Genomic DNA, 21,512 nt, shown 5'->3' on the forward strand with positions numbered 1-21,512 from the left:
GGAGTTGATGGCACTTAGATGTGTTAAGCTCAACTTGTGCAGAGAAAACTCGATTAACTTGATTGGATGAAATGGAACCACAACTAGGGACGGACGTTATATGCCTAGGGTTGTCCAACCAAATAGCTTCAATTTTGACTGGACTTACTCGTTTAACACATCATCTTATTTTTATGGCATGGACTACTTGGCCTACTTGGGCTACGAGAAGGTGGGGCAAAAATTGAGATAGGATTGTCATGAGCACTTACTTGGTTAACTTGCCGTCGTGGTTTATGTGGACAATTCACAACAATATGCCATGGACCACCACAATAGAGGCATAGACGATTCACTCACCGTCATTGCTTTTCAGCATCCGATGATGGTCCTCGATGTCGTGTTGTCTCGATTTCCATTGGAGTAGGGCCTTCCACCAAACTTGACTTTGATACTTGGGGTGGAGTTGAGACCACCGAAGCATATGTTTCTGTTGGTCGGAAGCGTAACATTTGTTGGCGCTCAGAACGTCGCTCAAATATGCGATTGTCACATCGCACGGCCCTACTTACTGCTTTAGTAAGAGATTTTGGATCATCATGGAAGGTAAGAAGTAAATCCTTCACATCATGGAAATTTCATTAACGCAACATCGTCTCATGGAATATCACATGCTAGAAGGCGAAAATCTGCAGCATAAGCGAAAGGAGGACGAACTCCTTGTCGTAATTGTCGTATTGTGTTTATTGCGGTCCTCATACTATCGGTGTCTCCAAAGTTGGCTTGGAAATCATTAATAAACCCTTCAAAATCTTCTAATAATGGTTAGTGCTTCTCTATGAGTGGTGCAAACCACGCTAATGCGGTACCCATTAACAAGGTACCAACTAGTCCCACCCGAGCAACATCAGTTGGGTAACGGCTAGGATGCAATTTAATCACAAGCTGTACCTGATTTAAAAATCCACAAAATTGAGACCTTGTACCATCAAACTTGGCCGGTAGACTAATATTTGGTTCTTTCGGTGAAGTTTGAACTTCCACCGCTTGTCGTTGCAATAGAGTAGCCTCCAGTTGATGCACCCGTTGAGATAACTCTTCAAATTTTGTACCTTCTCAACACTTACTTGTTGTAGGTTGCCTAGCAATCTTTGATTTTCTTGCTCTAGGGCCACAAATTTGGTTGTTAGCATATCGAGTTCGGAGAGAACGCACATATATTCTTGCTTGCTAACGAACTCCATAGTTACGAGAGAGATTTGCTAGATTCGCTTGAATACGTTTAAGAGAAAAAGAAGAAGAAGAAATTGGAGAAGAAGAAAAGAATATTCAATTCAAACTATCAAGACTTGTGAGTAAGAGAGAGAGAAGACAAGAGATGGAAATGAGATTATATTATGAGGAAACAAGGTTACAAAGAGTAGGCTAAGGGCTAAATACTGGTGTTGAACCGAATGAGTTGTGATGAATGAATAGACACCTATTTATAGGTCCTTATGGAGTATTCTAGAATGTTCTAGAATATTTTAGATATTTATGATTGTTGAGAATCAAGCTCAACTTGGTCTAGTGTGTGAACTCACCTTGAGAGTGAATAGAAACTCTGAAAAAGATTATGTGCGGAAGTAATAGAAAACCAAACACAGAAAATACGCAGGTTTAATGGAAAGCTTGAATATACACAGTACACGGGAGAGACAGAGAGAGAACACACAAAAACCAAATTCAAAATTATACTCAATATGTACATACACCGTGCTCAGTGAGCACCTTTTATACAAGCCCTGACCATAGGGCTGACACAAGTACTGATAGTACTTGACCACTCATAAATGATCCTACTACACTAACTCCCAAAATTATTCCTTACGAGGAATATCATACTAACGACCTTCCGGTTTACACACCGATACGGCCATGTTATGCGTACCGATTTACGCGCCCAGTCTACGCATCGTATTACGCACGAATGTTGAGCTTGTCTCTCAACACTCCCCCTCAAGCTCAACTTGAGGTTCCACCTGCTCCGTCGGATCTACACTCTGGTTCCTTCTTGCTTGACACCTCGCTCGCGCTCCTCGACCCGTTTGATTCCGCGCGCCTCGACCCTTCCGGTCGGCTTGTCAGCTTACATGGCCCTTCTCAGCTTCCTTGTTGTTGCGGTGTTGGCGCCTCTTCTGCTGCCTTCTCTTCCGCTTGGCCCTTGGTTGATTCAATGTATCTGAATCAAACATCTGAACCAACTCAGCTTCCTTCGATCGGTTTTCACTCTCGTCCGAGTTGGTTGTCTCCAACTCATCTTCGGTCTTCTCGCCCTTGATGGCTTCGTCTCCCCCACGCTTGGTTGGCTTTGGCTCTTTATTTCGACTGCTCCCCTTATGTCCGCTTTTGGACTCTTCCGCGGATCCGCCCTCGGCTTCTTCAGCCGATCCGAAATCAAATTTGTCATCCGAGTCGGTGTCACGGTCTTCTCCGCTCCTTCCGTGCTCCCTTCCATGGTCATCATGGACGTCTCTCCCCCTCAAGTTCGGCACGTCGAGGTGACGTAACCCAAGCGCACCCGAGAATTGCCGCAACTTGTCCAGTTCAAGAGGCTTGGTGAAGATGTCGGCGTTCTGCCGATCCATCAAAACATACTGAAGTTCGACTTCACCGGAGAGGACACGCTCACGAACGAAATGGTAGTGCACGTCAATGTGCTTAGTCCGGGCGTGGAAGACGGGGTTCTTAGCTAGCTGGATGCTGCTGAGGTTGTCGCAGTAGATTGTTGTTGGATCGGACACCTCCACCTGTAGATCTTTAAGTAGCCTCTTCAACCATATGGCTTCGCATGTCGCGATAGCCGCTCCTCTATACTCGGCTTCGGTGCTCGACAATGCAATTGCCGGCTGCTTCTTGCTACTCCACGCGATCGCAACACTCCCAAGAGAGAATGCGAAACCGGACGTGGATCGGCAATCGTCGGTGTTTCCAGCCCAATCAGCATCAGTGTAACCAACCAACTGCACTGCAGTATTGGTCCGATATAGTAGCCCCCGGTCCTTAGTGCCACTAATGTACCGGAGTATGCGTTGTGCACACTGAAGGTGCTCCTCGGTCAGTCGCGCCATGAACTGACTGATCACCCCGACCGGGTAGCTGAGATCTGGTCAGGTGATGGTCAAGTATATAAGGCTTCCGACTATCTGTCTGAACCTCGTCGGGTCGCATACCTTTCCTGTAAAAAGTAGCGTGCGGAAGCAAGTATGAAGACAGAACAGAAGGGAGAACACTAAGGTTTAATGGAGAGCTTGAGCTTACGCAGTATACGCAAGAGAGACCGAGAGAGATAGAGAGAAGACACCAAAAAGAGAAAAAGATATATTAAAGACAAAAAACAATACATATATATGTGTTCAATGAACACTTTGTACAAGCCCTAGAAGGACTTCAATGCTCATTAAGAGCTCCTACACTAACTCCCAAATATATTCCTCACGGAATATCTTTCCTAACGGCCTGACCGATCGGTCCCAGTCGATCCGGTCCTCGCCTTCTTCAGCCGATCCGGCCGATGTTGAGCTTGTCTCTCAACACTCCCCCTCAAGCTCAACTTGAGGCTCTTCGGGATCTTCACAGCTCCGGTTCCTCCTGGCTTCACGCCTCGCTTGCGCTCCTCGACCTGTTCGACTCTGCGCGCTTCGACCCTTACGGTCGGCTTGTCTGCTCATGTGACCCTTATCAGCTCTTCTGTTGTTGCGGTGTCGACACTTCTTCTGCTGCCTTTTCTTCCGCTTGGGCCTCTGTTGATTCAACGTGTCTGAATCAAACATCTGAACCGACTCGGCTACTTCCGATCGGTTTTCTCTCTCGTCCAAGTTGGTTGTCTCCAACTCGTCTTCGGTCTTCTCGCCCTCGATTGCGTCATCTCCCCCATGCGTGGTTGGCTTCGGCTCCCTCCTTCGGTTGCTCCCCTTCTGTCCGCTTCCGGACTTTTCCGCGGGTCTGCCCTCGGCTTCTTCAGCCGATCCGAAGTCGAACTCGACAACCGACTCGGTGTCGTGGTCTCCGCTCCTTTCCTGCTGCCTTGCTTGGTCGTTCGGGACTATTCTCCCCCTCAAGTTTGGCACGTCGAGGTGACGCAATCCGAGCGCACCTGAGAATTGCCGCAACTTGTCCAAACCAAGAGGCTTGATGAAGATGTCGGCAATCTGCCGATCCGTCGGCACGTACTGAAGTTCGACTTCACCAGAAAGGACACGCTCACGGACAAAATGGTAGTGCACCTCAATGTGCTTGGTCCATGCGTGGAAAACGGGGTTCTTCGCGAGCTGGATGCTGCTGAGGTTGTCGCAGTAGATCATCGTCGGATCTGACACCTCCACTTGCAGGTCCTTAAGTAGCCGCTTCAACCATATGGCTTCGCATGCTCGACATTGCAACTGTCGGCTGCTTCTTACTGCTCCACGCGATCGCGGCACTCCCGAGGGAGAACACGTATCCGGACGTGGATCGGCGATCGGCGGCGTTGCCAGCCCAATCAGCATCGGTGTAGCCGACTAACTGCGCGGCTACACTGGTCCGATATAGCAGTCCTCGGTGCTTAGTGCCACTTACGTACCGCAGTACGCATTGCGCACACTGAAGTTGCTCCTCGGTAGGTCGCGCCATGAACTGACTGATCACCCCGACCGGATAACTGAGGTCGGGTCGGGTGATGGTCAAGTATATGACGCTTCCGACAATTTGTCGGAACCTCATCGGGTCGCATACCTTTCCCGTATCGGGACAAAGCTTGACGGTTCTGTCCAGAGGAGTCGAGACGGACTTACAATCGGCCATCCCGAATTTGAAGAGCATACTCAGCACGTAATGACGTTGGCTGATCAATATGCCTTCGGGGGTACGGATCACTTCGATCCCGAGGAAGTAATGAAGGTCCCCCAGATCCTTCATCTCGAACGATGCCGCAAGCTGGAGCTTCACGCGGTTGATTTCACCTAGGTCGGCGCCGGTGATGACCAAGTCATAGACATATAGTAGAATACTAACCAGTCCGAGTCGACCTTTCCGGATGAACAGGGAAGAGTCCGATTTTGACGTGACGAGGCCCATCCGACGCAGTTGTTGCGTGATCTTCGCGTTCCAGGCACGCGGGGCTTGCTTCAGTCCGTAAAGGGACTTCTTCAGTCGGCACACTGCCGAGGAGTTCGTTCCGGAGTGAAATCCGGGGGGTTGTACCATGTACACCTGTTCCTCAAGGTCACCTTGCAGGAACGCATTCTTTACATCCATCTGATGTAAGTGCCACCCCTTCGTCGCAGCTACTGCGAGCAAAACACGGACGGTCGTCATTTTCGCAACCGGCGCAAACGTCTCATCGTAGTCGATGCCGTGTTTCTGCGCGTAGCCCTTTGCCACTAGCTAAGCCTTGTACCGGTTAACGGAGCCATCGGTGTTGTACTTGACCTTGTACACCCACCTACACCCGATCGGTTTTACCCCTATTGGTGCGTCAACCAGGTCCCAGGTCTTGTTCTCCGCCAATGCGTGCATCTCTTCCTCCATCACGGCACGCCAATTCGCGTCTTTGGCCGCTTCTGCGTAGCTCTCCGGCTCACGCACTTCCGCTACACGGGTCATGTACGCATAATGATGCGCCATGTACTCGTTGTATCTGAACCGCAAAACAGGATTCTTCTGGCGGGTAGATCGGCGTAACCTCGCATTAGCCGATGTCGAGGCCTTCTCGGTCAACGCGGACTTCACCTTTAAAGGCCCGTCATCGGTTCCCTCGGAGTCGGACTCGCGTCGGTATGACTCGTTCCTTTCCGTGCCGGAATCCGACACCTTCTTCTTCCCTTTCTCTTTGCGCGTAAGCCATCTCCTCGGCTTCCTGCGCAGGGAATGCACGGCCGAGTCTCCACTACTCGCCGGCTCTTCATCGGACTAGTCGTACCGACTCAGTCATCCAATCGGTCCACTTATCCGGAGTGAAATCGGACTCTCTTCGCGGGTCTCGATTTCGGGCTCATCCGGAGGCATCTCGGCCTCGCTGACCTCATCGTCAGAAACACGGATTGGAGTCAGGGTTCGGAGTCGGGGGCTGCTACCAGGACGCGGACTCGTCAAACACAACGTCACGGCTAACACGCGCTTGTTTGGTGTGAGGGTTATAACACTTATAACCCTTCTGCTCGTCCGAGTAACCGACCAAGATGTATTTCTCGGCGTTTGCGTCCAGCTTCCTCCTTTTCTCCTTCGGTACATGCACATACGCAATGCTACCGAACACCCTCAAGTGTCGCAAGTTCGGCTTCATTCCGAAATATAGCTCGTGCGCCGACACTTTGTCTCCGATCCGGTTCTGGATGTATACCGCGGTCCTTACCGCCTCGGCCCAATAGAACTTGGGCAAGCTCTTCTCCTCCAGCATTGCCCGTGCCGCTTCCACAACTGACCGATTCTTCCTCTCGGCCACGCCGTTCTGCTCCAGCGTGTATCTACAACTAAATTCGCGCCGAATTCCCATTTGTTGTAGATAACCGTTGAATTGACCGGAGAAGTACTCTTTCCCGCCATCTGACCGCAGGCACTTGATCTTTCGTCCCGTCTCCATTTCCATGAACCCTTTGAGGTCCTGAAAGCAGTCGAAGACTTCGCTCTTCCTCTCAATGAGGTAGATCCACGTGTGCCGCGTGTGGTCGTCGATGAAGGAGATGAAATATCGACTCCCGCCAAGACTAACGTTTTGTGTCGGCCCCCATACATCGGAGTGTATAAAGTCAAGCTTGTTCTGGCTCCGGTTTCGCTCGTTGGGGAAAGGAAGTCGGTGTTGTTTCCCGAGCTGGCAAGCTTCACAAATTTGTGCCTTTCGGCCACTAAATTTGGGCAATCCGAACACTACCTGTTTCGATTGCAGATCTTGAAGCCGTTGGTGGTTGACGTGGCCTATCCGCTTGTGCCACAAGTCGATGTCCGACTCGGATTTTTGTCCCTTCGCGAACATTGCGGTGCCGCCGTCAATGGAGTCGAGGATGAACATCCTCCTATCTCTGCGCCCTTGCGCAATCACACGGCCTTCTTACTCAATGAAGCACCCGAGGTGTGTAAACCGAACCTCCATCCCTTGGTCGACGATCTGTCCGACCGAGACCAAGTTTTTCATGATTGTCGGAACGTGCAGCACGTTCATGAGTTTCCCTTTCTACCCGACATGGCTAAGGGGAACTTCTCCGACATTCGCGATCGGATGCGAAGTGTCGTCTCCTGTTGCGACTACTCCAGGTTGTATCGGTTTTTCAAGGTACAAGAACCACTCCTTATGGCTCGTCATGTGGTTTGACGCACCGGAGTCTACGTACCACACCTCGTCCGATCTCAGGGTGCTTTGTTTCATTGAGTTTGCTTTGTGTCTCGTCACGAAGGCAGACCCTTCTCCGGCTCTCCTGGAGTCTTCGGCGTAGTGCGATCGCTGCCGATTTCCCTTGTCGGTATGTCTGGAGCCGTTTCCGGAACCGGTTCTCTCCGAATCAACGCGCTTCTTCCAGCACTCACTTTCCCTGTGGCCTTTCTTGCCACAGTACCAGCACTCCGCGATGGCCTTCCCTTGCCGGTTCTCGTCGCTTCGATTCCCCCTGTTTCCAGAGGGTCCGGAGTTGCTGTCGGCATCACTTCGGTGCCTTCTTCCTTGATCTCGTCGGCCACCTCCATAGTGCGCCGACTCGCCTCGTCCTCCACGTCCACGAGGCCTATCTCCCTCCATGTACAACATTCTGTTGTCGGTGTGTGTGCTTGTAGATGCACCCGCGTGGTTCTCCTCTACCAGGAGCATCGACTGTAAGTCGAAAAAGGACGGCGTATTCTCTCGAGTACACACAGCCGTTCGGAACGCTCCGAACTTCGACGCCAAACCTCCGAGACAGATCTGGACCATCTCGCTCTCCTTGATGTTCATCTCTATGGAGGCGAGGGAGTCGCAGATATCCTTGATCTTCGAGGTATAGTCCGCCACCGACAAGTCGCGTTGTCGTAGGTTGCTCAACTCCTGTCGGAGTTGAAGCTTCCTGGCTGTGATGCTTGCGGCGAAAATCTTCTTCACATTTTCCCACGCACCCTTCGGCGTCTTTGCATCCCGAACATAGCTCAATAGTTGTTCGCCCACACACGACGCGAAGCAGTATAATACCCTGCTCGCCGATTGGTCCCACGACGGAAAGTCTCTGTGTGTCGATTCGGGTGCCGCGTCATTAGCTCCTTCGACATAACTCCAGTAGTCGTGCCCGAGCAGGTACTGGTGCATCTTGTAGGACCAAGACACGTAGTTGGTTCTATCGAGCTTCTCTGTTGGAAGCGAGCTCGCCATGCCTCTATCCATCGTTCTTCTTGTTCTTCTTCATCAAGCTGTGTTGGCTGCAGACAGGTTCTCAACCCTCGCGCTCTGATACCATGTAAAAAGTAGCGTGCGGAAGCAAGTATGAAGACAGAACAGAAGGGAGAACACTAGGTTTAATGGAGAGCTTGAGCTTACGCAGTATACGCAAGAGAGACCGAGAGAGATAGAGAGAAGACACCAAAAAGAGAAAAAGATATATTAAAGACAAAAAACAATACATATATATGTGTTCAATGAACACTTTGTACAAGCCCTAGAAGGACTAATTGAAGTACTGACAGTACTTCAATGCTCATTAAGAGCTCCTACACTAACTCCCAAATATATTCCTCACGGAATATCTTTCCTAACGGCCTGACCGATCGGTCCCAGTCGATCCGGTCCTCGGCTTCTTCAGCCGATCCGGCCGATGTTGAGCTTGTCTCTCAACATTTCCTGAATCGAGGGAAGCTTGACGGTTCTATCTAGAGGAGTCGAGACGGACTTACAGTCGGCCATCCCGAATTTGAAGAGCATATTCAACGCGTAATGACGTTGGCTGATCAATATGCCTTCGGGGGTACGGATCATTTCGATCCCGAGGAAGTAATGAAGGTCCCCCAAATCCTTCATGTCGAATGATGCCGCAAGCTGAGCTTCACGCGGTCAATCTCACCTAGGTCGGCGCCAGTTATGACCAAGTCATCAACATAAAGTAAAATGCTAACCGGCCCGAGTCAACCTTTTTGGATGAACAGTGAGGAGTTCGATTTTGATGTCACAAAGCCCATCCGACGCAATCGTTGCATGATCTTCGCATTCCAGGCATGTGGGGCTTGCTTTAGTTCGTAAAGGGACTTCTTCAATCGGCACACTGCCGAAGTGTTCGTTCCGGAGTGAAATCTGGGGGGTTGTACCACGTACACCTGTTCCTCAAGCTCACCTTGTAGGAACGCATTCTTTACATACATCTGATGTAAGTGCCACCCTTTTGCCGCAGCGATCGCGAGCAAAACACGGACGGTCGTCATCTTCGCGATCGGCGCAAACGTCTCATCGTAGTGGATGCCGTATTTCTACGCATAGCCTTTTGCTACTAACCGGGCCGTCAATGTTGTACTTGACCTTGTACACCCGCCTACATCTAATTGGCTTCACACCTTCCGGGGCGTCAACCAGGTCCCAGGTTTCATTCTCCGCTAATGCGCGCATCTCTTCCTCCATTGCGGCACGCCAATTCGCGTCCTTCGCCACTTCTGCGTAGCTACCCGGTTCACGCACTTCCACTACACGGGTCATGTATGCATAGTGATGCACCATGTACTCATTGTATCCGAACCGCACAACAAGGATCTTCTGGCGGGTAGATCGGCGTAATTGCTCATTAGCCGATGTTGAGGTTATCTTAGCCGACGTGGACTTCGCTCTCGAAGACCCTTCATCACTTCCCTCGGAGTTGGACTCACGTCGATTCGACTCATTCTTATCTGAGCCGTAATCCGACACCTTCTTCTTCCCTTTTTCCTTGCGCATAAGCCATCTCCTCGGCTTCCTGCGTGGGGAATGCACGACCGAGTCTCCACTACTCGTTGGCTCTTCATCGGACTGGTCAAACCGACTTAGTCGTTTATTCGGTCCGCTTAACCGAAACGAAATCAGACTCTCTTCGTGGGTCCTAATTTCAGGCTCATCCGGAGGCATCTCAGCCTCGCTGACCTCATCATCAAAACTCGGATTAGAGGTGAGGTCTGGAGTCGGAGGCAAGTACCAGGACGCGGACTCGTCAAACACAATGTCGCGGCTCACACGCGCTTGTTTGGTGCGAGGGTTATAACACTTAGAACCCTTCTGCTCGTCCGAATAGTTGACCAAGATACACTTCTCAGCTTTCGCGTCCAACTTCCTCCATTTCTCCTTCGGCAAATGCACATACGCAATGCTACCGAAAACTCTCAAGTGTCACAGATTTGGCTTCCTTCCGAAATACAACTCATGCGCCGACACTTTTTCTCCGATCCGATTCTGAATGTACACTGCAGTTCATACTGCCTCGGCCCAATAGAACTTGGGCAAGCTCTTCTCCTCCAGCATTGCCTATGCCGCTTCTACAATTGACCGGTCCTTCCTCTCACCCACGCCGTTTTGCTCCGGCGTGTATCTACAACTAAATTCGCGTCGAATTCCCATCTGTTGCAGATAGCCATTGAATTGACTGGAAAAGTACTCTTTTCCGCCATCCGACCGCAAGTTGACCTTTCATCCTGTTTCCGTTTCCACGAACCCTTTGAGGTCCCGGAAATTGTCGAAGACTTCACTCTTATTCTCGATGAGGTAGATCCACGTGTGCCACGTATAGTCGTCGATGAAGGAGACAAAATATCAACTCCCGCCAAGACTAACATTCTATGCCGGCCCCCATACATCGGAATATATCAAGTCGAGCTTGTTCCGGCTCCAGTGATGCTCGTTAGGGAAAGAAAGTCGGTGTTGCTTCCCTAGCTGGCAGGCTTCACAAATTCGTGCCTGCCAGCCACTAAATTTGGGCAATCCGAACACCACCTATTTCGATTGCAGGTCTTGAAGCCGTTGATGATTGACGTGGCCTATCCGCTTGTGCCATAAGTCGATATTCGACTCGACTTTTTGTCCTTTCATGAACATTGCGGTGCCACCATCACTAGAGTCGAGGATAAACATCCTCCCGTCTCTGCGCCCTTGCGCAATAACTCCGGTTGCGACTACTCCCAGTTGCATCGGTTTTTCCAGGTACGAGAACCACTCCTTGTGGCACGTCATGTGGTTTGATGTGCCGGAGTCGACGTACCATACCTCGTCCGACTTCGGGGTGATCTTCTTCATCGAGTTTGCTTCGTGTCTTGTCACGAAGACTAACCCTTTTCCAGCTTTTCCGGATCCTTCGGTGTAGTGCGATCACTATCGATTTCCTTTGTCGATCTGTCCGGAACCTGACCTAGATCTGGTCCTCTCCAAATCGGTGTGCTTCTTCCAGCACTCGCTCTCCTTGTGGCCTTTTTTGCCACAGTACCAGCATTCTAGCACTCGTCGCCTCGACTCCCCTTGTTTCCAGAGGGTCCGGATTTGCTGTCGGCATCACTTTGGTGCCTTCTTCCTTGATCCCGTCGGCCGCCTCCATTGCGCACTGACTCGCCTCGTCCGTCACAACCACAGGGCCTATCTCCCTCCGTGTACAACATCTTGTTGTCAGCATGCGTGCTTGTCGATGCATTCACGTGGTTCTCCTCTATAAGGAGCATCGACTGTAAGTTGAAAAACGACGGCGTATTCTCCCGTGTACACACAACAATTCGGAATTATTCCTTAAGAGGAATATCATACTAACGGCCTTCCAGTTTACGCACCGATACGGCCATGTTATGCATACCGATTTACACACCCAGTCTATGCACTGGGTTACACATCGTATTACGCACAAATGTTGAGCTTGTCTCTCAACACACTCCAACGGTCAAGAATCACCATTATGTCACCACTTTGTATTCTAGCAATTTAGTATGAGTCATAGAATCATATTCTATGACACATAACTTATGAGCTTTCACATTCCCCATGCTCCATGAGTCTTGTAATTAATGAAGAGAGAGGGTGACTATATAAAGCACCCTCCTCCCACCTTGTATAATGTTGAGTCTTTCTCCTTTGTTAATATACTTTACCTTGCATATTCTCTATGTCTTACTCATTGTCTCTCTCACTCTCACTCTCTCTCTCTCATACACACACACAATTCATATCTATTCCGCTGCACAGAATCCATCTCTTGATTCTTTACATGGTATCAGAGTGAGGTTGGTAGCTCGATCTAGCCCACTCGCCTCATCGTGATCGTGTGTTGTGCTCTATGCCGACGTTCACCAAGAACCGGCTCATTGCTATCGTAGCTTCGCTACATAGCTCGTATTCGAAGAGAGAAGAAGAAGAATCGACATAATGAATACTCAAATGGGGAGCACTCTCCCTACCGAGAAGTTGGATCGAAACAACTTCGCATCTTGGGAGTACAAGATGCACCAATACCTTGTCAGACAAGGCTATTGGAGCTACATCAAAGGAGTGCACGCTCCCGGATACACGACATGGGAGCAAGCTGTAAGCCGTGTGATGTATTGCTTGGAGACATGTGTTCACGATCACATGCTCAGCTACATTCACGAAGCCAAGACGCCTAAGGAGGCATGGGAAAATCTACAAAAGATTTTTGCAGCAAACACAACCGCAAGAAGGCTTCAACTCTGCCAAGAGTTGAACAACATTCAACAAAGGGACATGTCCATCACGACATACACCTTGAAGATCAAAGAGCTTTGCGACTCGCTCGGCTCAATAAGCGTAAACATCGATGATGACGAGATGGTGAAAATATGCCTCCGTGGCCTCGCACCACGGTTCGGCGCGATGCGAACTGCCGTTCTAGCAAGGGCGAAATCTCCCTCCTTCTTCGAGCTCCAATCAATGCTATTGGTCGAAGAAAACCACGTGCGTACAAGGAGCAATGAGTCGAAAGGCCACATGCTCTACACGCACTTGAACGGAGGAAGAGGACGCGGACGAGCGAGAGGCCGATTCGGCCAAGGACAAGGTGGACGAGGTCCAACCTATGACAACAACTCCCAAATTCGGCCGCAAAACGGAAGCCAACGAGGAACCTTTGCAAGAAGGGGGAGCTTCCACTCCGGCCCGAGCCATCAAAATGCAACCGAATGCAGATATTGCAAAAAGCTTGGCCACCACAAAGAAGAGTGCCGAAAGAAGATGCGCAAATCGGCTTCCACAAGCCGACAACTCGCGAATTACGCGCACAATTCTGACTACGAAGAGTATAGCGGAATGTACAAGCATAACCCGAACTACGAAGATCGCGGCGGAATGTATGCACACAACGTGCATGATTAGCTTTATATCTCATCTTTTCTTTTTAACTCGAGTGTCTATGCATGAATAACTTTTGTACCATGCATGTCTAGAAATTTTACATGGAATAAAGTTTAGTATAACTTTAAAATTCATAATACCCTACTATAATGATAAGGCTTAACATTATTAACATGGAGGTGCATGTATGCACACAACTCCGACCGTGGCGGAATGTTCATGATGAAACATAGAGCAAACTCTATGTTAGCCTCTACCTCAACTAGTGCCCTCAATCCGGAGGACATATGGTTTGTTGACTCCAGAGCCTCAAACCATATGACATCTCATAAAGAATGGTTTCTCGAACTTCGAGAGCTGGAGCGACCCGGTTATGTCGAAACCGGAGATGACACTACGCACCTAATTCAGCACATCGACAATGTTCCGTTTGGCGAAAGACGTAAGCAAACATACATTAAAAATGTCTTGCATGTTCCCACCATCACAAAGAATTTGGTCTCGGTCGGCCAAATGGTTGAGCAAGGGATGCAAGTACGATTCGACCAAGAAGAGTGCTTCATCCAAAAAGAGGGCCGAATCATCGCGCGTGGAAGAAGAGAGGGCCGGATGTTCATTCTCGATTCACATGAGATGAAATCCGCCATGTTCGCAAAAAGCACGAAAGCCGACTCCAACATAAAGCTATGGCACAAGCAAATCGGCCACATCAATCTCAACAAACTCAAAGCAATGAAATCGAAAGGAGTCATCATCGGACTCCCGACATTCAAAGAGAAGAAGATTGAAGGTGTATGCGAAGCATGCCAATTCGGCAAGCAACACCGACACCCATTCCCAAAAGACGTATGGGAACGTGAGCAACAGTCTACTCGACATAGTCCATTCCGACGTATGGGGACCGGCGCAGACGGCTACATTCCGCGGATGCCGATATTACGTGCTCTTCATTGACAACTTCTTCAGGCACACGTGGCTCTATCCGATGCGGCAAAAGAGCGATGTGTTCAGACACTTCCAAAGGTTTAAAAACGAAGTCGAAAAAGCCAATGGTCATCATGTACGATGCCTTCGATTGGATGGCGGCAAGGAGTACTTCTTGGACGATTTCACAGTGTATCTCTGAAAGGAAGGAATTTGGCGAGAATTCACTTGCCGACACACTCTGCAACAAAACGGAGTAGCCGAGCGCAAAAATCGGCACATCCTCGAAGTAGCGCGGGCCATGATGAAGGAGAAGCATATGCCCATTGAGTCATATTGGGCCGAAGCTGCTAATACGGTCGTCTACCTAATGAACCGGTGCACAACATCCGGAGTGCACGAGATCACTCCGCACGAAAAATACTTCGGAAAGAAGCCAGACTTATCGCACACCCTAATATTCGGCGCAATAGCGTACGTGCACATCCCGGACGAGAAGCGTCAAAACCCAACCCCTCAACTCGAGAATCTCGAGTACGTCAAGACGTCGTTTTTGAGGAGTCTGCATCCTGGTACGCACCAGAGACAATTTCGACTCCGACTCCGCTCGACCCGGAATCCGCTAAACAAGAGAAAGAAAATGAAAATCACCTTACGCGCATGTTCGAAGAAAGTCCGATCACGACCCGATTGAGCGGACCACAAGAGCCTTTGAGCGATCAAAGCACATCACGGCCGAACCCGAAGATGGACAAAGGCAAGGCGAAAATGTCGGAATACGAAGACGATCGCTTCGACGACGATGAGTTGACTCACTCACTCGACAGTGAGTTCGGCAGCTTCGATGTACCAATCGGAGCTAAGAAACCCCTCATCTCTGCAAATGAAAAGCTCCGTCTCTCCACCCATGAAAAGAATCCGGTCAACCGATTCAGCTACAACGACTACATGGCATATCACTATGCCTTTATGATGAAGGTGGCGACAATACGCGAGCCGGAAACATTTTCCGAAGTAGCCACAAATCCGCGATGGATCGAAGCCATGAACGAGGAGATGTAGGCACTACGCAAGAATGAGACATGAGATCTCGTTCCCACCTCACCACACAAAAAGGCGATCGGATGCCGATGGATTTACAAAGTGAAGTACAACACTGACGGTTCCGTCAACTGCTACAAAGCGCGACTCGTAGCGAAAGGCTACGCACAAACGCATGGAGTTGACTATGAAGAGACCTTTGCCCTGGTGGCAAAGATGACGACGGTACGGACCGTAATTGCGCTTGCCGCGGCGAAAGGGTGGCACCTCCATCAAATGGACGTCAAGAACGCTTTTCAACAAGGTGAATTAGAAGAGGAGGTGCACATGATACAACCACCCGGCTTCAACTCGAGAACCCATCTGAAAGTTGTATGTTGACTCAAGAAGCCACTCTATGGCCTCAAGCAAGCACCGCGCGCTTGGCATTCGAAGATAACGCAATATCTTCATCAAATCGGCTTCTGTATGTCAAAATCGGACAACTCCCTCTACATACGAAGCGATTCTGCAAGTTCGATCGTCATCATCTTATATGTGGATGACCTAGTCATTGGAGGTGAGCATCTCGTCGAAATCAATAAAGTCAAATCCCTCCTTTCTGACAAATTCGAGATGACGGACATGAAGGAGCTTCACTACTTCCTCGGCATCGAGGTAATTCAGTCTGCGGCTGGAATCATGATCTCTCAACGACATTACATCCTCAACTTGTTATACAAGTTCGGTATGGCTGAGTGCAAATCCACGGCAACCCCGCTCGATCGCAATCTCAAACTAGACGCGAACTCCGGCACCAAAGCGTGTGAGCTGACTCAGTATTGGCAACTCATCGGGAGTTTCATCTACCTCACGATCACACAACCCGATCTTAGTTATTCGGTTGGTCTCCTTAGCCAATTCATGCAAACACCGCGTGATACTCACTTGGATTGCGCTAAGTGAGTTCTACGATACGTGAGCGGCACAATGGATTGCAGCATCCTCTATAAGACCGCGATGCCAATACGACTCGAGGGGTACACAGACGCCGATTGGGCCGGCTACAAAGCTGATAGAAGATCAACCTCCAAATTTGTTTTTTCCCTTGGCAGTGGAGCAATATCTTGGAGCAGCAAAAAGCAACCAATTGTCGCTCTTTCGAGCACAGAGGCAGAATACAGGGGTGCGGTAGTGGCCACATGTCAAGCCATATGGCTCAAAAGGATACTCAAGGATCTGGGCGTACCCATCAAGGATCCGACTTCCCTTTATTGTGACAACATGAGCAGTATCTATCTGGCTTGGAACCTAGTGTTCCACGCGCGGACAAAGCACATCGAAGTGCACTATCACTACATCCGAGAGCGCGTTCTACCTGGCGATGTCGACCTACAACACATTAGCACCAATCTCCAAACGGTCGACATCTTCACTAAAGCCTTAGGAGCCGACAAGCTATGGCAGTTCATGACCAATCTCGGATTAACGATCCCTGACCTGCCAAGCTTGAGGGGGAGTATTGAAGACACTGCACAATAACGCGTGGATTCCGCAACGAAGCCGTGAAGAGCAACCGTGCAACGAAGCTGCGAAGAGCCGATCTACCATGCAAAGCTGCGAAGAAAGACGCAAGCCGAAACACAGAATTCGCAACTACACACAACACAAGCTAGAGCACGGATTCCACAACTCCACATAAATGCGAGTCTACTCAAGTCAATGCAAACTCCGGAACGCGAGTCGAAGCAGATTTCAAATACCATCTAAAACTGACCCGACTTGAGCTTGAGGGGGCGTGTTGAGAATCAAGCTCAACTTGGTCTAGTGTGTGAACTCACCTTGAGAGTGAATAGACACTCCAACGGTCAAGAGTCACCATTATGTCACCACTTTGTATTCTAGCATTTAGTATGAGTCTATGACACATAACTTATGAGCTTTCACATTCCCCATGCTCCATGAGTCTTGTAGTTAATGAAGAGAGAGGGTGACTATATAAAGCACCCTCCTCCCACCTTGTATAATGTTGGGTCTTTCTCCTTTGTTAATATACTTTACCTTGTGTATTCTCTATGACTTACTCATAATTTGTCTCTCTCACTCTCTCTCTCATACACACACATAGTTCATATCTATTCCGCTGCACATAATCCATCTCCTGATTCTTTACAATGATATTTAATATAATCATGGAATATCCTAGAATGTCCTAGAATACTCTTGAATGTTCTAGAATACTCTAAATATCTTGTAATAACTAATAATATATTTATTATAACTATACATCATATATGTTATTGTAATGGTTAAAGGTCTAACATATAGACCAAGACGTCTTGGGCTCGAATCTTTGTAAGGCCAAAATGTATGTCTTCATGACAATCCTCAAATACATTGGTTCATCAGCCTATCGTCTCACATTTCCTGATGGTGTTGAAATCCATCCAAATTTTCATGTAAGTCATCTAAAAGAACTAATTGGTTTGGTGAGAATACTGTTACAATTGAAACTCTGGTTAGTTTTGAAGATTTAGCTTCTAAACCACATGTACCAGAGAGAATTCTCAATATTAAAACAAAAAATTTGAGTTCTAAAATAGTTCAAGAATTTAAAATTAAATGGATGGATAAGTCTAACAAAGATGCTACATAAGAATGAGAAAATACTCTTAAATCTAACTTCTCTAACTTTTCATTGCAAGAGTGCAATGTTTTAAAGTGGGGGAGTGTGTTACGAGCATGACCATAAAGTATCCCATGGTAAGTTATACCGTAGTATTTTACACATAAGGGAAACGTGTGAGGGTTAACCAAGAGTGTAAAGAAGGGAGGATTACTTTTAATCTAAGGAATTGAGATAACCCATAAAGGCCAAGTGTGGACATTTATTATAAAAATTTAGTACTGTCAAATCCCCAAGTCTCTCTTTTATTATCCCTATTTTATTGTCAATTTCCTTCTTTTATATCTTGTGAAATTAAAAAAGATAGTTTCTTTTTTTGAGTTAAACGAATACTTGACCACACATTCGTATTCGTATTCGTTTCAGTTTGCATTCGAATGGGAAACCCAACGAATGCGAATATGTATGTATGTCAATCTATGCATACATACATACATGTGTGAGTGTGTGTGTATTTCTCTTAAAAGATGTTAATATATCTTTCTTTCTTTTTGGGATTGATATTAGTTTTTTTGGGGGGGTGTAGGGGCATTTTTGGAGAACCCTAGCCAGTTGAGTTGGGCAGGCTAATTAATTATGTATGTAGTAGGTATTGTATGTATATGTATGTGTGTGTGTGTGTAGATGAGATCCATCCCATAACCATTCTATATGTACATATCTATCTCTCCCTAGGGACCACAAAACCAAGAAGAAGAAGGAGGAAGAAGAAGAAGGGGGTTTTGGTTGGAGCGCTGCGCTTAAACCCTAAACCCTAAACCCTAAACGCATACTTATTACATTACACAACTATATGTACATACTCTTCTTCTTCTTCTTCTTCTTCTGCAGGTGAAGAAGCCATAATAAGCCCGTCGTAAGAAAAGGAAGAGAGAGCCGAAGAGTCTGCAGCAGCAGCAGAGTGCAAAAGAAAGAGCAGAGGGAGATGAGGACCATTTTTTCTGCTAGTCGCTGCATTAGGCAGATCGCGTGGAGGCCATCATTATCTTCCTCATTACCACTCCTGGTCTCAGGAATTAGCACAGGAACTAAAACCCAAATCAACGGAGTCCTTCCTTCATTTTCATCATCGTGTTCGGCCTTTCCGTTGAGCCTCGTTCGGCTCTACCGCAGAGAACCGATCCGAGAGATGTCGGAGCTCGATCTAGAAGAAGAAGTGGCCAAGATCGACATGGATCCGAAGAAACTTCTGCAGAAAGGAGATCCTAATAGTATGCAAGCCATCATTAAAGATGTGATGCCAGTAGGATATATCCTCTCCCTGCCCACAGGTCGCGATGCTTACCTTCCTGCAGACGATTTCGGATTCACAGGAGGCCTCTCAATCCTTCAAAGGCTCTTCAAAGAAGGACAAGAAATCACTGTTCGGATAGTGTGCAGAGGGGGTGCTGGGAGAGAAATCGTTTCCTGTAAGAAGCCCGAGTTCGCCCCTGCGAGTGAACAGAAAACGATTGAAAGCATGAGGCTTCATTTCGAATGGGAGAAGAAGAATCGGATGAATCCTCGCCGTCGTCATAGCAGCTACTGAGTAGTAGTAGAAGAAGAAGGTCAGATGTTTTCTGGTTTCTGTTTCCTCTTAGATATTTGGCATGGATGTTTTTTGTATAGATAAAAATGGTTTATGTAGGATCTTTTGTCATTTTTTGATAAGGTGACTTTTAGTTTCCAATATTATGCATAGCTATGCTAATATGTTCAGGATTTTAATGATAAGCTTGTTATGGATCGGGTTCTAAAATTACAATTCCTGTACTTATGCCTGTTTTTGTTTTTCATGTCTGTGTTTTGGTATAGATAAAATGACATCTTTAGTACCATTCTTTTTGTGTTGTGATGCTATTGATTCACCGTTAGCTTTTCTTAAGAAAGTAGAAGATTTTTAGTTATGGATTGTGGTGTTAACAATCTATTGGATGCAAGCTTTAATACGTTATTTTTAAAGCTTAGTTATAAATTGCATTCAATGTTCCTTTGTTTGCTGTTCTTCTTTAGGAACTTTGTTTTGCATGAGGATTCTCGGATGTGCTCTCTATTAAGAGGATGAAGGCTTTAGTTGCAATTGTATGCAAATCTGTGCTACAGTAGAAACTTTTTGATGTGATGAGAAAAGCCTGTTAATATTCTGGCAATTACTTGCAAATTTGTTTGTTTGTATTAACAATGGCTGCTTAGAAACGTTTTATTTCATCATGATGCTGTAGTTTATATTTGTATATGGTTGCTATAAGGAAGAACCAGAGTGCGGTAAACCCACCAAACGAAAACCACTAATTTAACTAAAATTTATAAAGTATACTAGAAGATACCCCAAACCCTAAATACACAACTACTTGTTTAAGCCTATGTCAGATACTAAAACATGCACGTAGAGCTTCCATGCAACTCTTCATTTAGAGCAAATTAGTCATGAGGCCTGCAAATAGCAGCTCCACTATTAATTGTTCCAGTGGAGCAAGTAAAAAACAAAATGACAGTAAAATTGTTACTGTCTAATATTACAAATGAAGTATGAAAATTGCTCCTTGCAATAGAGTGTTTGTTTTTCTTGTAATGTTATACAATCTATGGTATGAATGGATTAGAATTTGTTGGATACTAAATGTGTGCGCTAATGTTTTTGAGACTTCTTTTCTAATCACATATGCTTGCAATTAACTTGTAGTTATGAGTTGCACGTCTTTTGTATCTCTGCTTTTCTGAGGACCCATTGTATGTAGAAAACATCAACAATTTACTTGTGATTTACTGCAGTTTTCTTTGTCCATGTACATGTATGTTAATGCGTTATAAATCTAACTGTAATGTCATTAAAACTTACCTATATGACTATGTTGGGTGTTGAAAGCTCTAATTTTATTCTCTTATTCGTTGGCATTTTATAAATATGTTTAGTTATAAATATGTTATATCGTATGACTAAAACAAACTGTCCAGTGTTTGGTAAACAGGCTTTATTTAGATTGTATAATTTAATGACGATAGGTTCAATGTTTTAAAAAAGAACAATGCTCGGCATGCTTTGACAAGGCTTAATTTATATACATTCAGTTGGCAAATTTCAGTCATTGCTTGCTTGAACCTAGATTTTGCACACTGGTATTAAGTAAGTGTTGTAGTAGTGATGATTATCCATTTTTATGCACTTGATTTTCCACTTTGAACCACACTTGCAAAAAGCCATATTCTAGATCAAACTTGCCTCACAAAATTTACATGCTAAAACGAAATATGTATATCAACTTGTCTCTCTTCTCTAAACCTTTTTGTGAACTTTCCCGAAACTAAAACATATAGGCTACATTTAGTCTTGCATTGTTAGAAAGGTAAGAAAGAAAGGAGACCTTCCATAAAAGTTAAGCAGCAATAAACATCCACCTTCCATATTTTTGCATCTAATCTTTAGCTTCAGCTTGACCACACTCAGTGTCTAAATTAATCTAGCATTTTAAATTGTGCTTCTAGATCTTTAAGTAGGGCTTATTTTCCTAGATAGAAATGCACCAATCCTGGATTTATCATCTTGAATGTGGAAAAAGTTCCTTTCAGATTGACCAGGATCCACTTTTGTATTGCAAGAGGAGAACAAAGTGTACACATACGACATGAGGATCTGTATCTCCTAACCTTTTATTTTAACAT

Source organism: Azolla caroliniana, unplaced genomic scaffold (genome assembly GCF_043228905.1).
Source record: "Azolla caroliniana isolate FFs.n. ecotype wild unplaced genomic scaffold, voAzoCaro1.0.p SCAF_7, whole genome shotgun sequence".
In the NCBI taxonomy this organism is placed as follows: Eukaryota; Viridiplantae; Streptophyta; class Polypodiopsida; order Salviniales; family Salviniaceae; genus Azolla; species Azolla caroliniana.